This window comes from Physeter macrocephalus, chromosome 4, assembly GCF_002837175.3.
Source record: "Physeter macrocephalus isolate SW-GA chromosome 4, ASM283717v5, whole genome shotgun sequence".
Lineage (NCBI taxonomy): Eukaryota > Metazoa > Chordata > Mammalia > Artiodactyla > Physeteridae > Physeter > Physeter macrocephalus.
The window spans coordinates 100,178,383-100,192,434 of NC_041217.1; the positions used below are offsets into that span (position 1 = coordinate 100,178,383).

At 44.7% G+C, this 14,052-nt stretch overlaps 1 protein-coding gene across 3 annotated transcripts in view; it reads right to left on the bottom strand.

Annotated features, from left to right (window-relative positions):
* The window catches only part of TLCD4 (TLC domain containing 4), a 65,778-nt gene extending 53,274 nt beyond the window's left edge, over window positions 1–12,504 (bottom strand). Inside the window, exon 1 of one of the 3 annotated variants that reach the window (XM_007116137.4) lies at window positions 12,483–12,504. The gene's annotated coding sequence lies outside the window, so the exon portion shown is untranslated. Of the gene's footprint in view, window positions 1–10,081; window positions 10,145–10,544; window positions 10,759–12,482 lie in introns of those variants that run through there. The other 2 variants (XM_024119911.3, XM_028489104.2) reach the window with 2 other exon arrangements.
* Between the last annotated feature and the right edge of the window lie 1,548 nt (window positions 12,505–14,052).

Genomic DNA, 14,052 nt, shown 5'->3' on the forward strand with positions numbered 1-14,052 from the left:
ATTACTTCACTCTGTATGACAGACTCCAAGTCTATCCACCTCATTACAAATAACTCAGTTTCATTTCTTTTTATGGCTGAGTAATATTCCACTGTATATATGTGCCACATCTTCTAAGGTTTCTTGACATATATTTTTCACATAGCCCAGAGTCCCCACCAAGAGGTTCTGACAAAACAAGGGTGAGGGGTTATCCCACCTCCTTAAACCCTCCCTGAGAATTCCTGCTCTTTCAAGAAATAATGTTTCACCTTAATTGCCTACCACACTTGATCAATTCTCCCTCCAATTATAGGTATTTTTAATTAGAATCTTAACAAAACTTTTATTCTTATTCTCCTAGCTTACATTTACTGATACTTTTTACATGTTCTAGCTATTAACTCAAAAATAAATCAAATGAAATCTAATATAGTTAATCTGTCATGGCAAATTTTTTGTTGTTCTTATTTAAAATTTTTTATTTCATTTTACACTGACTCCTGGCTTGAAATTTGTTTTTATAATGCCTAAAAAGAAGTGTGGCTGTAATGAAAAAAGACTTTCTTTCCCAGCTCCCAACCCGCGGAAGAATTCTCCCCTTAGGAAATTCAAGAGTTCATTTTTGGACTTCCCTGGTGGAGCAGTGGTTAAGAATCCGCCTGCCAATGCAGGGGACATGGGTTCAATCCCTGGTCCAGAAAGGTCCCACATGCCACAGAGCAACTAAGCCCGTGCGCCACAACTACTGAGCCTGTGCTCTAGAGACCGCGTGCCACAACTACTGAAGCCCGTGCACCACAACTACTGAGCCCTGGAGCCCGTGCTCCGCAACAAGAGAAGCCACCGCAATGAGAAGCCCGCGCACCGCAACGAAGAGTAGCGCGCGCTCTCCGCAACTAGAGAAAGCCCTCCAGAAAGGTCCCACATGCCACAGAGCAACTAAGCCCGTGCGCCACAACTACTGAGCCTGTGCTCTAGAGACCGCGTGCCACAACTACTGAAGCCCGTGCACCACAACTACTGAGCCCTGGAGCCCGTGCTCCGCAACAAGAGAAGCCACCGCAATGAGAAGCCCGCGCACCGCAACGAAGAGTAGCCCCCGCTCTCCGCAACTAGAGAAAGCCCGCACACAGCAACAAAGACCCAAGGCAGGCAAAAAAAGAAAAAAAAAGTTCATTTTCTAGGGTCTTAAGGCTCAAAGCACAGACGGCACATTTTATTTACTTGGTAAATGTTGCTTCTTAGCATCTTACTTAGCATCTTACTCCACTCAAAACTTTCATAAAGAAGTCTTTGTTTTTTTAAACCTATGAGCTCCAACCACAGCCACTGGATTTGGGATAAACCAGAATGCCTTAAGCCAGAAGACAATGGCAATTAGAAGGTCACACTAATACAGTATCTGACACAAATAAGAAGTAAGGTGCTGGAAGTTTATATAATTTGAGAGCCCATCTTTAAGGAACTCAACATTTCAAATACAACACACTCCCTGAGCCTTAGACGGGGTCGGTGTGAGTGAGGGGCTCTGAAGCTGAAGTAGGCACCAGGCGACACCACATCACCTGGGGGACTCCGGAAGAGGCAAGAGGTTCTGCATTCAACCTCTACCAGCTTCTGATATACTTATTCCCATATTTCTGCTCTTCCTTTCCTGGAGGGATCACAGAAGGAGCCTCTCGGCTGGGGACATCTCTTGGCTTTCTGCCAACATTATGAAATCAAGGAAAAGCTGGACAGAGCAAGATTTTTGCAACTATGTTTTTTTTTAATTATAAACTTAAAATAACACAATTTATAATAGTGCAACTATGTTTTGTTCTTTTTTAATTTTTTTAAAGGAATCACTGGGACACCTGCCAAGCAACCTAGGAAGTCAGAACCTAAGGAGACAGGGAGGTTTTCTCACCTCCAAATTGTCGATCTGATTACCCCTGAGAAAGTCCTCAGGATGCAAGGAAGTGACTGAGGCAGGGCTCTGCCTGCCTGCCCCCTATTTCTCTCTTTTGCTTTGCTCCCCACAGGAAACAGGAGACTGTATTAAATGGGTTAGAGGGGCTGAAGAACAACTGAGCAAATTTCTCCCACCTGTTGAGTTCTGAAGCCAAATTCCATTTGGTTAGAGAGAGCAAGCTAGAATCCAGCCCTAGTCCCAGTATTCATCAAGTGGTCTTGGGCAAGAAGAATATGACCTCCTGACCTGCAAGTTCTACAAAATGGAGATAAGAACGCCAATGGTGCAAGACGGTTATGTGGCTTAAATGAGACAAGTTAAATACACCTAGCACAGTGCCTGGCACATCCAGCCACTTGTGGTAGATCATTTAATGACCATACATTCCTTTGCAATGTGACACTGCCATCCTACCATCCATAGCAAAAGACCTTGCAGCATCTGCCTTTTTCACCCTCTTAGAGCATTGCCCTGAAACTGCCGTGTAAAGAAGCCTGTCTAGCCTACTGTAGGATGAGAGGCCACATGGAGAAGTGAGGCTGCCCAGCTGACAGGCAACACTCAATACCAACTGCCAGCCATGGTGCCAAGCCATCCTGGACCTTCCAGCCCCGCTGATCCCCCAGCTGAATGCAGACACATGAGTGAGTGAGCCTATCACCAGCAGAATAACTGCCCAGCCACCCACAGAATCATGAGAAATTGTCTTGAGCCACTAGGTGCTGGGGTGGTTTGTCGTTCGGCAATAGATCCAAACACCACTCCAAAAAGGATATCATTTATTATTACCACCCTTTCCTAACACATTTCCTAACGGGGAAATGTTACACCTATCTCTCGGATGGCACCAAGTCACACAGGGATAGGGTATTCTGTATCTTAAGCAATAGGATCATTTCCGCCTCCTTTTAACCTTTGGCCTAGGGGCCCTGAAGCTTGTCTACACCTATGATCCAAATGGGAAATTTGGCGGCTTAAATGAGAAGACAGCCAAGGAGTTACTAAATTCTCTAAGTGGACTTTTTTTTTTTTTTTTTTTTTTTTTGTGGTATGCGGGCCTCCCTCTGCTGTGGCCTCTCCCGTCGCGGAGCACAGGCTCCGGAAGCGCAGGCTCAGCGGCCATGGCTCACGGGCCCAGCCGCTCCGCGGCACGTGGGATCCTCCCAGACCGGGGCGCGCACACGGTTCCCCTGCATCGGCAGGCGAACTCCCAACCACTGCGCCACCAGGGAAGCCCCTCTAAGTGGACTTTTATCCTGTTACCTAAGAGCAACTTAAAACCCTACCGGGGTTACTTTGAGAGTGGTTTCTCTTCTGACCTCCTCCCATAAGACTGCTGTTGCCTCACACTGATTCCAACTGCACTATTTTCCAATAAACATGGTACTTATCAGACTCTCTATCTGGTTTGACACTATCAGGTAGCCAAAAAGTCTAAATGCAGTGACATGTTTCTTTGAACCATTTCACAGGCCAGAGAGGTGATGATGCACAAAACACATCTGATGTGGCTTCATGTGACCTCAAGTTTAAATATTTATTACAAACGTCATGTTTAAATACAGGGTTAAGTCCTGTCAAATACCTAAGCTTGGCCCATAGACTTGGTAATAAAGAACTGCTCTGGGGCAACGTTCCTGAGGTCAGACTTAAGTGAATGGGGTTATAGAAGCTCAGATCCAGGTGGCTCGGGAAAGTTGAACTTTCCCCAGCTTTGCAAAACAGGGTCAAGCTGCCCCAGCTTGTAGACCCCCTAATCCCAGAAATACTCATTCTATAACCTATTAACAATTTTAAGCCTGGTGATGCTCTCAAGGCTTCTTGGAATGATGGCTCTGACCTTTCTAACTTGTGGAGCTGATCAATGTGAAAATTACCATCCTTCCTACATAGATCAAGTGCAGAGTTTTGCTCTTTTTTATTTTAAAGGAAAACCTTTCGTTCAATCTTTGTTATGGTTCAAATACATTAATACCATCAAAAACATCTTCACTTCTTGCTTTTTAAGTTGCAAGCCTAGTATTCTTGAGCAAATGGGTTCTACTCACAGAAATTCCACTAAAATTATATATTCTCTACTACCTTGTAGAAAAAAATTATCCAGGAACAATATCAGATTGCTGTTTTCATTGGTCATGCATCCTCTTAAAGCTATTTCTGGATTAAACCCATGAACTTACACCTCATCCTAATGACCCTTCACTGCTCAGTGCCAAGGCATGACACCCCTGGCCAGAACTGAGGAACATAATATGAAATGCATCATAAAGCAAGGTCACTAGGTTTTACTGTATTACAATACCAGGAATGTGGTTGAGAAGGCTGGCCACTGTAAATGCAGCACTTTCTTGATGCAAATCCAAAGGAGAAATTTGTTTCACCTCCTAGAATCAGGACTAGATGGGCTTCTCCAATTTGGTTTCTCTTCGGGACACCTTGAAGCTTGTTCTGGATTGTTTGCCTCTTTTCCTTGGCTGCTGGAAAGCTGATAGCCAGAACTTCCAGGAAGAAGAGAACAGTACTTCAAAGTACACTCACCCTCATACCTCCATCTTATTTTCCTTTGACTTATTTTTCTTTTTTATCCTAAGTTTACTTTATCTTGTCATACTGTATGCATCTTTGCAAGCCTTCCCTAATCTTTTTTGGAACAAGGTGGGGTATAAATAAAAGTAAAGATATTATAGGCAGTGTGTATGCCTAATCCCCCTACTCTAGAGAGAGAGCTCTTGTAACCAAGGGCTGTGCATTGCCCCACTTTAAAATCCCTATAGTGTCCAGTGCTGTGCTTTTACTGCTAAAAAAATATTTGGGGGAATTAAATGGCAGAATATGTACATTTTGATAGCACTATGTTACCTGAACTATGAAATACACAGTATACTAATGATTTTATCTTTTATCCTCAAAACAAGTTCACTTGAGTGTGAAAGGATGCACATACAAGAGTGTTAACTATAGCATTAGTTATCAGAAGCAACCTTAAGGTGCAGTGCTAGGGAAATGCTTAAATATATTGGTACAGGCACACTATCCCAAGTTACACAGACATTGAAATGAACAAGAGGATACAGAAGAAATGTCCATCACATACTACCAAGTAGGAAAAAAAGTAGGCTGCGAAACGATAAATTTGTCATAAATACATAGCTTGGCATGCTCTGGCATTTGTACAGAAAGAAGGTCTGAAGAGGTATACCCCCCAAACTGCTAAATGGTTGAGGTTGGGGGTGAAGCCACGGGAGGTGGGAGCTGGGGGAAGGGGAAGAAGTGAACTTTCATTCTCTTGAACACTGACTGTCTGTAATGTTTCTTATAATGTGCAAGTGTCACTTTTGTAATTTAAAAATAAAAAACATTGAAGGAAACATTTAGAGACGTGAGGCTATAATGCAGTCTCAAATCCTCAAAATGCCTAATGTCTTAAGGCTTTGTTCCGAGAGACTCAACTGGGATACTCCAAACATGCTGCCTTTGTTCCAAGCAGCCAGGCATCCCCTTCCCGCAACTTGGCCTTCTTCCCTATAGACTTTATCTTGCCTTGGATTTCTGCACAAAGCATGTAAGAAATTGATGTGTTCAGTAACACTCATACAGGTTGTTAAAATATGAAAAGGCAAAGAATCTTTCCCCATCGGAACACAGCTATAGAATTTATAAATCCTTAAAACAGCATATAACAAATTATAAAGCATTTAAATTCATAATTGGCTCAATATTTTTACATGTATTAGAGAAAAACATGTTAATTGAGAAAGACTAGTTTGGGGAATTATGTCCCTAAAATGAAACACTTTGTAAAGGGTGGTTTTTCATTTGTTCTAAATTTTTTATCAAATGAAAATTCCTCCTTCCTCCTCTTCCACTAAATAAATATGTGCCAAACAAAGAGAAGTTTCCTGTGCCTTCAAAATGTACTACTTTTTCAAGGTTTTTTAAGCCTATTTGAAGAAAGCTAATTAAATTAACTTGACCAAGAGAGTTTCTCCATGTCCCCAAAATTTTAAAGTTAAATCAAAACCGATGTATAAATCTACCAATGTACCAGTTATTTCTAAAGCGGCCATGTCACAGTGGACACCAACACAGCCCAGGCCAGGATCCAACGTGGGCTCCAAGCCTGGGCTCCATGGGAACAGTCAGGTGGAGACTATACGTCTGGAGCTCAGAGATGATGTCAGAGAAACCAGGATTGAAAGCATCAGATAGACAGCAGACAGCGGAGGAGTGGCAAAGTCAGACACTGAAAATATATCAACTAAGAAAATGAGACAAGGCAGGGATGGGTCAAAGGAAGGATCCAACTAGGTCAGAATGTGGATGATAAAAGCAAGCAGTAACCAAGCAACCCGGGTGATCTCTGATACCTGTGTACGTTTTCCTCCCGGCTTTGTTGTATTTGTCCACTGGTGAGGGTGTTAGGTATTGGAGGCAGATGTTAATTATTATAAAAAGGAAATCAAAGGCCTACAGATAGACTCTGCCGTTGATTAACATCCAGGGCACAGCTAGTGGAATTAGCTCAAGGGTGCTGGATGCTGTCTCACCTATTTCTCCAAGAAGCTTTTTTGGCAATCCCAAAGACTATGAATGATGATTCCAGTTTGACTGTAGATCTTGAAATAGATGTCTAAGGAAGTCTTGATAAACCATTTTATAAAATGTAATGAGAATACTTTTTCAATTCACTGTGAGGCAAGCAGCCAACTTCCTAAGGAGTTTGATCAGCAAATGGGGTTTTGAAACAACACATCCATCCACTTCTTCTGCAAGAACTTCTCAAAGCTGGAAGGGGAGACGTGCGCTGCCTACCCACCCACTCTGCGCTGTGACGCCATTTGCTCCCTATCCAGCTGATCAAAGTGGCCTAAATCCATCAGCCAATTTGTTCTGGATCCATTTGTCTTCTTATTTAACCTACAGAGAAAAACCTACTGCTTTAAAGGTACTACTTTCAAATCCAAGCTTACTCCTTCCACGCCTCCTTTTCCCTCAAAACCAACTGTTTTGCTTTGAAGTGGACAGAACTGGTAGGAAGTTCTAATTTTGCACATGCCCATCCAGCTGCCTTTCACTAACGTGAGTCCTTCACCCTCCAGACACCAGATGAGCTCCCACACTCCCCCCTGTCCCCACCGACAGGGGTCCAGAGGTCTCCCAACCACTCTAAGCACCCCCCACTTCCTCCAGCATCTCCAACCCCAAGACCCAGCCTGCTCCACTGCAACCTGTTTTTTCATCCATCAGACAAATGGTTTCCAAACAGTGGACTGTGACCCATTAATAGTTGATGAGTTTTTCAGAACACAGAATAGAAACAGAAATAGAGTAGAAATAGAAATGAAAATAGAAACAATACACAGTAAGGGTACATATTGTTTCATGAAACCTGTTTCAGATACACATATACTTACTTGTGCCCTGAGTCAATGTGAAAATTGTACTGTGTTGTAATCCAGAAATGCCTGAAACAAGTCTTTGTCCATCTAGTCAGACTTCCCCCTTGCTACTGGGCCCGCTGCTCAGCGACTCCTTTCCCCATGCCGGCTCAAGCTCTGAATAGACTGCCAGCTGTCTTCTTCATCGGCTGTTTGCACAAACCTTGGCCTTTTAGAGTGACTCACAAGCTCCTTCTCATGTAGCCACAGGACTGCCTTCTCCTTGAACAGACCAATGCTCTGAGCAAACACACACGCAAACACACACACACACACACACACACACACACACCTTTCCTATCCTTAGCCCTCTTTTCAGGATCTGCTCACAGCACCTCCAACTGTCTCACTATGAATAACAAACCCAGAAGAGCAGGACTCCATTTCTTTGTATGCTACCTTTCATCTCCAACGAGAAAAAACATCACCACAGTCACTCGTGAAATACCTTAGATTTTCTTACAAAATTAACTTCACTTTCCTGATGTAATGCGTTCCCTGATGTAATATATCCAGTGCCTGATACCAACGCCAGGTGAATGTAGCTCATCCCTAAAGTCTGTCTGCCATCCTTGAGAACAGATGGCTACTCCACCTCCATGTTGCTCTCTTCTTCCTCTCACAAGGCAAATGGAAGGAGAGAAGGCACAACGAGGTGATTGTAGGAGCATGGGGGCATTCTTTCCTCTCTCAAGGACAAGGACGAAAGCTGTCCAGCACAGCTCCACCCCCGGTCCTGCCCTCCCTTGTCCAATCGCCCACAATGCTCACCCAGACAATTCATGCATTATCTTCCTCTACAGAAAAACTCGTTTTCTGTATCTTCCTGTAGACCATTCAGTTTACTTTTCTCAGTCAAACTGAGTATCCCACTTTTTAATCTTCCAAGAGATAACAAAGCTAAATGAGTCCTTAATCTGCAGGATGTGAGACATTAGTTCGACAAGAAGGGAGTCGGGAGACAACGAGGTCTGAAGGTCTCTTAATGAAGCAAACTGCTCAGTTTCCTCTCTTACACGGAAGGCCAGCTTTGAGGGAGGCGCATAAACGTGGGGCATCGGTTAGAACACCAAGGGAGACAGTGAACAGCTCTGAGAACTGTAGGACAGCTGTGCTAGGCTCTGAAGGGCGAGAAACACTCTCAAAGGGAAAGGGAAAAAGGGCAAGTCACATCTAGGGCACATTCCAGAGTTCTCCTCGCAGCCCCACCACTCCCTCTCTGCGACCCGGCCCTTTTCCCATTTCCCAGTCAGGAATCCAGGGCTCCTTTACCACCTCTCTGGTCACCTGGTTATTGGAAGGACAGGCCCTCCAGCCCCACCCAAGTCGCCTCTTCCTCCTTCTCCACTCCTAGCTGGGAAAGCTCTTAACCAACCTAGCACTGAGTTAAAATTTCTGATGGCTTCCAGCTCCGGAGGCCTCTGTTTACCTTGCTAATCAAATGAATCTCTCTCCGATGGAGATTTCAGAAAATGAAGGAAAAGATAGGCCAACTCTTGCATCCACACTCTAGGGTCTATGTAGAAGGCTTCCTTCTTTGGAATTTACTATAAAGTTTCAGCCCCTTGACCACTGCCATTCCTAGGCACCTCGAAGTACACAGCTTGAGTTGCAAAAAGCCATTCTTCTTTCCAACAAGGTAAAGAAGGATTAGAGTGAAAGGAACAGGAACAGAAAGCTAATAGTGTAAAAAATCATGACTGACTGAGCAGCTGGGTGTGAGGCATCCACCCTAGATAGGTAAAATTCACGCAAGATCACACAGTAAGGATTCAAACTCTGGAGGGAGGTAACGTGACAAAAGGGAGCTGCAGGGGTAGGGAAAAAAGGCATCCTCAAAATATATTATCCTCAGGATCACCTAATGGCAAAGGAAGGAGGATGGCAAATAAACTAAATCCATGGTTCCTCAAGCCAATCTTTCAAATTTTCTAGTGTTGCAGGAGTCCACTTTTCTAATTTAGTTTCACCCATACAATTTAAGGACAAGATAAACAAGGGAAAAATTCTCTATTTCACATATAGCACACTTAAAAGGGGACTGGCATTAATTCTACCGTATTACCTTAACTGGCTACACAAAGATGAAACTGCATTCCAAACTATACCCTGTGCTCACACAGCAGTATCTCACTTAAAATACACAATCTAAGATCCATTTTTCTCAACTCCGTTTATGAATGGGTAAAGATTTTACTAAAGTGATAGTTTTTTTTCCTACTACACATCAACTCCTAACATCCACACAGACTCTTCCAACTTGTCCCCAAATTTGAATCAGATTCATTTAAACATTATCAAAGATCACTCTTTAAGAATAATTTTATAATTTCATATAAAAATGTGCCCCACATTCACACTCAGATGTGTACAACTAAGAAAATACTGGCTAGCAACAGTGAACCTTTAATGAACTTAGACAACTCAAAGCGCTTTCACGGAGGGCGATAGGAAAATGCTAGCATTACGGATCCCATTTCATGGCTGGGTAAACCGAGGTACTTAGTTCAATAAACTTGCTCGGGTATACAGTAGTAGAGATGGAAACAGAAACCAATTTCTCCCTCTGACTCTGCGCCCAGTCCCTCTCCCACTAGACTCTTCAGCACTCGGTAGCTAAAAATGGGACCCACTTGAGAACTGCAAGCGTAAATAAAAGCTTCTTGTTTTATTTAGTAGTGGGGAGGTGGAAGAGAGGGAGACTTACCCACTTGATGCACCTGATCCTGTACCGGCCTCTAACAAGAAAGCTTTCCCTGGATGCCCAAAGCACCCACCCCTTTGAGCTGAGACCCGGAAGGCACCCCCAGGCAGCCCCAGCAGCACGAATCACACAGCCCGGGAAACGCGAGTGGAACGCTGGGCGTCTGGGCAGCGCTGGGGCCGCGGGCCTCGGGACACCACCTGCGCCCAGAGTTGCGCCGGAGCCCGCCGGGCTAGGAGGATGCTGAGCCGGCAGCACACACCTGCTGGAGCCCTCCGCGGAGCCCCGGGCCGCCTCCCGCGCCGGGGACGCCCACCCAGCCTCCGGGCGCCGGAGCCCTCGGCCGCGCTAGGCCGGGGGCGGGAAGCCGCGGCGCCCCTGCCAGCGGGCTGCGCTCGGCGGCGCAGGAGAGCCACGGGGCAAAGCGAGCCCGCCCTCCTCCCTAGCCCTCTCCAAACGGCGTCACCTGTGCCGGGTCCCGGGGCGACTCGCGCGCGGGCAGCGGTGCGCCGGGCCGGGAGACGGCGGCGAGTGGTTACAGTCGCCTGGTCATCCGGCCCGGCCCGAGGGCTGGCGCCGGCCAGAGCCGCCCCGCGAGATGCTCTTTGGGAGCCAGGGGAGCCAGGGCAGCCACGGGCTCCGAGCCGCAGGGAGGAACAGCCGCGGAGGTTACTGCTACCGCCGCGTCCGCCGCGCCCGCCTGGACTGCGGGCTCGGGTTACCGCAGAGCGGCTCCTTAAAGGGGCCGCGGCGCTCGGGCTCAGGCTCCCGCTCCGGCGCCAGGAGGCTCCGACCCCAGGCCAAAGTGGGCGGGGCCCGGGGCCCCGAGGCCGGCAGTAGGGCAGACCTTCGGGTGCTGGAACTTGGGTGCCGGAAAGGGCTCAAAACCGTTAACACCCGAGGCGGGCTGCGGTGGTATCCTCGAAGAGCACACCTCGCCAGGGACAGAGCGTAAGGTTCCTCGGCTTTCCAAAGCAAGTAACAAAACTAGCAAGTGGGACAATGGTCTGAGTCCGCTTCCGCAGCGGTCAGTACCTGGGCTAATCACGTAACCAAAATTCTGTTCAGATTATGAGTTTATATTTTTCTTTAGATGCCCAAATTCTGGTTAATGAAGCGCATGGTTTGATTATCAGAAAGGAGGTGAAAGGGCAATTGCTGATTTTTCCTGCCACGTCTCTCTTAGCCAAAGTCCCTCGCAGTTTTTGGTTCGGGGCTGCAGATGCGTTCCAAACTGGGTAGGGGGCGTGTGTGGAAGAAGCAAATTCTTTTGGAGCAGCCTCGTCCGGAATCCCTGAAAAACACCACCTACACGCGAAGCCCCTCTGCTGTCAGGGTGGGGAAGTAGGATTTGGAATTTTTGGGGTGCTGGCTGAGAATTCCAAGTTGCCCAGTGCCTAAAGTTTGCCGTTAAATAGTAGCTCTTCTGACCTGTTAAATACGCCTCAAAAACTTCCAGGTGTCCTGGATCAAAAAGATAGAATTGTTCTGAATAAATCAAAATAATGAAGAAATATATTTAGGCTGTTATAATTTGCAAAAAAAAAAATCACGAATACTTTTTTTTAGAATGAACCTCACTGAGGTTCAATTTCTTCATCTCTATAATGGGGATAATAATTCACAGACATCTCTGAAGTGTCTTGGCAAATGGACTTCAGACTGACTTAGAAAAGACAAAACCCATTCCAAGCTACAGTGACAGGAACCTGCCCTGTAGTCAAGCAGGGAGGAAGATCTTGCAGGCCCCCAAGTGCATGTTCCCCTTTTTCTCGCCAAGATTCTCAGGACATACCAGGGTACCAATGCCCTTTGACAACAACCTGTCCCATCACAGTCGCTTCACAGTGTGCATAGTCCTTGACAACTTTGGTTTGCCCCATACCCGTCTATGCACTCACACAGGTATTTCATAACTATCCACAGACAGGATGGTTGTAGGTGCACATCAGTGGGATTAGCCCTGCAAGTACAGATTACACACATTATCTCAGGAATCTGCATCAAGACTACCTCTTCCAGGGGCTTCCCTGGTGGCGAGGTGGTTGGGAATCCACCTGCCAATGCAGGGGATACAGGTTCGATCCCTGGTCTGGGAAGATCCCACATGCCACGGGGAGCAACTAAGCCCGTGCGCCACAACTACTGAGCCTGCGCTCCACAGCCCGCGAGCCACAACTACTGAGCCCGCATGCTGCAACTACTGAAACCCGTGTGCCTAGAACCCGAGCTCCACAACAAGAGAAGCCACCGCAATGAGAAGCCCGCACACCACAAGGAAGTGTAGTCCCCCCTCGCCGCAACTAGAAAAAGCCCGCATGCAGCAACAAAGACCCAGTGCAGCCAAAATTAAAAAAATAATAATAATAAAATAAAATAAATTTATTTTTAAAAACAAGATTACCTCCTCCAGACTCTGTCCTGTGCTTGTCTGCAGTGGCTGATAGTTGCTCTGTTCTTTCCTGATAAACACACCATGGTTATCTTTTATATGCATATTCTCTAACACCCACAGCAGTAGCCAAGACAAAGTAAACCCACAGGAATCCAGCATACTCTTATCCCATCATACTCCTTCATGTTAGGCCTCTACAAATGCATCCTCAAATCTGCAGGATTGTTTTAGGATTATAGAGAGTGTGTAAGTGAACACATCAAGGACAAGGCCTGATATATGAAAGGAGTTCAGTAAATATTAGTTGAATTTTGAAGCTTTTAAACTAATTAAAACTCAATGATCTGAGGAGGTAGAAGAATACATCAACTGCACATTTTTCCTCAAATTTTTAATGCAGCTTAATTTCTTCAAAAATGCCCATTTCATTATTCACATTTACATCTTTAATTACTATTCTTAACTTTGTTTTACCAATACTGTTTTTCCAAGGGCAGTTCCCACAAATTCTGTATTTACTACCTCAGTTTTTCTGCATTTTGAATATGTCTCAAAGCTGGATTGTACTTTTTATATTTTTGTTCATTGAAATAGTTCAAAGAAACAGAGAAATGAAATTTTCCATACTTAAAAAGAGAAAAAAAATACTAAAATTCTTTTGAGGCAAATTTTCCTGATAAATGTCTGTTTCCAAAAATTCCTAAACTTCTAATTAGAGCCAATTATTTGGAAAACTGAGACCAAAAGCTGCTCCTTCCTGAAATTACAAGATAATTATGCAAAAGTATTTTGGGGAAACTGCCTCAGTTCTCCATTCTGCTCTGTTAGTGAAGCTATAACCAAAATGGCACCAAACATTTTGATAGAAAAGTTGATTTAGTCAGAAATGAATAGCCCCGGGTACAACTCTTCCCTTAATTGGTAGTTTTAGTGTATTAAGAATTTTTTGGTAAGGTTTTTTTAATAATTAAAAGTACTTTCATTTGTTTTTCAGAATTTTTCAAGAAGAAACTATTTCAGGATATTAACAGTGGTTATCTCTGGGTGGGTGAGATTCTATGTCTTTTGTGTTCTTTTGGTTCTCTTATTTTATGAGACTTTCTTCCCATAATATATATGTCTTAATTTGTCTGCATTTTTATTTTTAATGAAAGTAATACAGTTAAGTGAAAATTCAAGTGGTTCTTAAAGGCTTTTAACAAAAAATACCCAGGAGTCCCATCAGTTCCCTGACCAACTTCTCCCCCACCTAGCTTCACCCCAGTTCCCCACAACACTGCTAGGTGTTCTTCATTTCCTAAATGATAAACTTATACCAATGTTTCTTGATTTTCAGGTTTAGACATCATTTATTGACTTCTTGTCATGGTATTTAAGGATTTAGCTCTTTTATACACACCACCACCCACTTTGCCCTCACCCTTCCTTCTGACATAGCCACATCCCAACTCTCGTTCAAGTCAGCAATTAGGGTTTGTATCATCTTGACAATACAAATATAGGGTGTTGCTGAATCAAGTAAGTTACCATGATAACGCTTTTCTTGAAAATCTCCTGTTCTTTCTGGAGTTAAAAATTG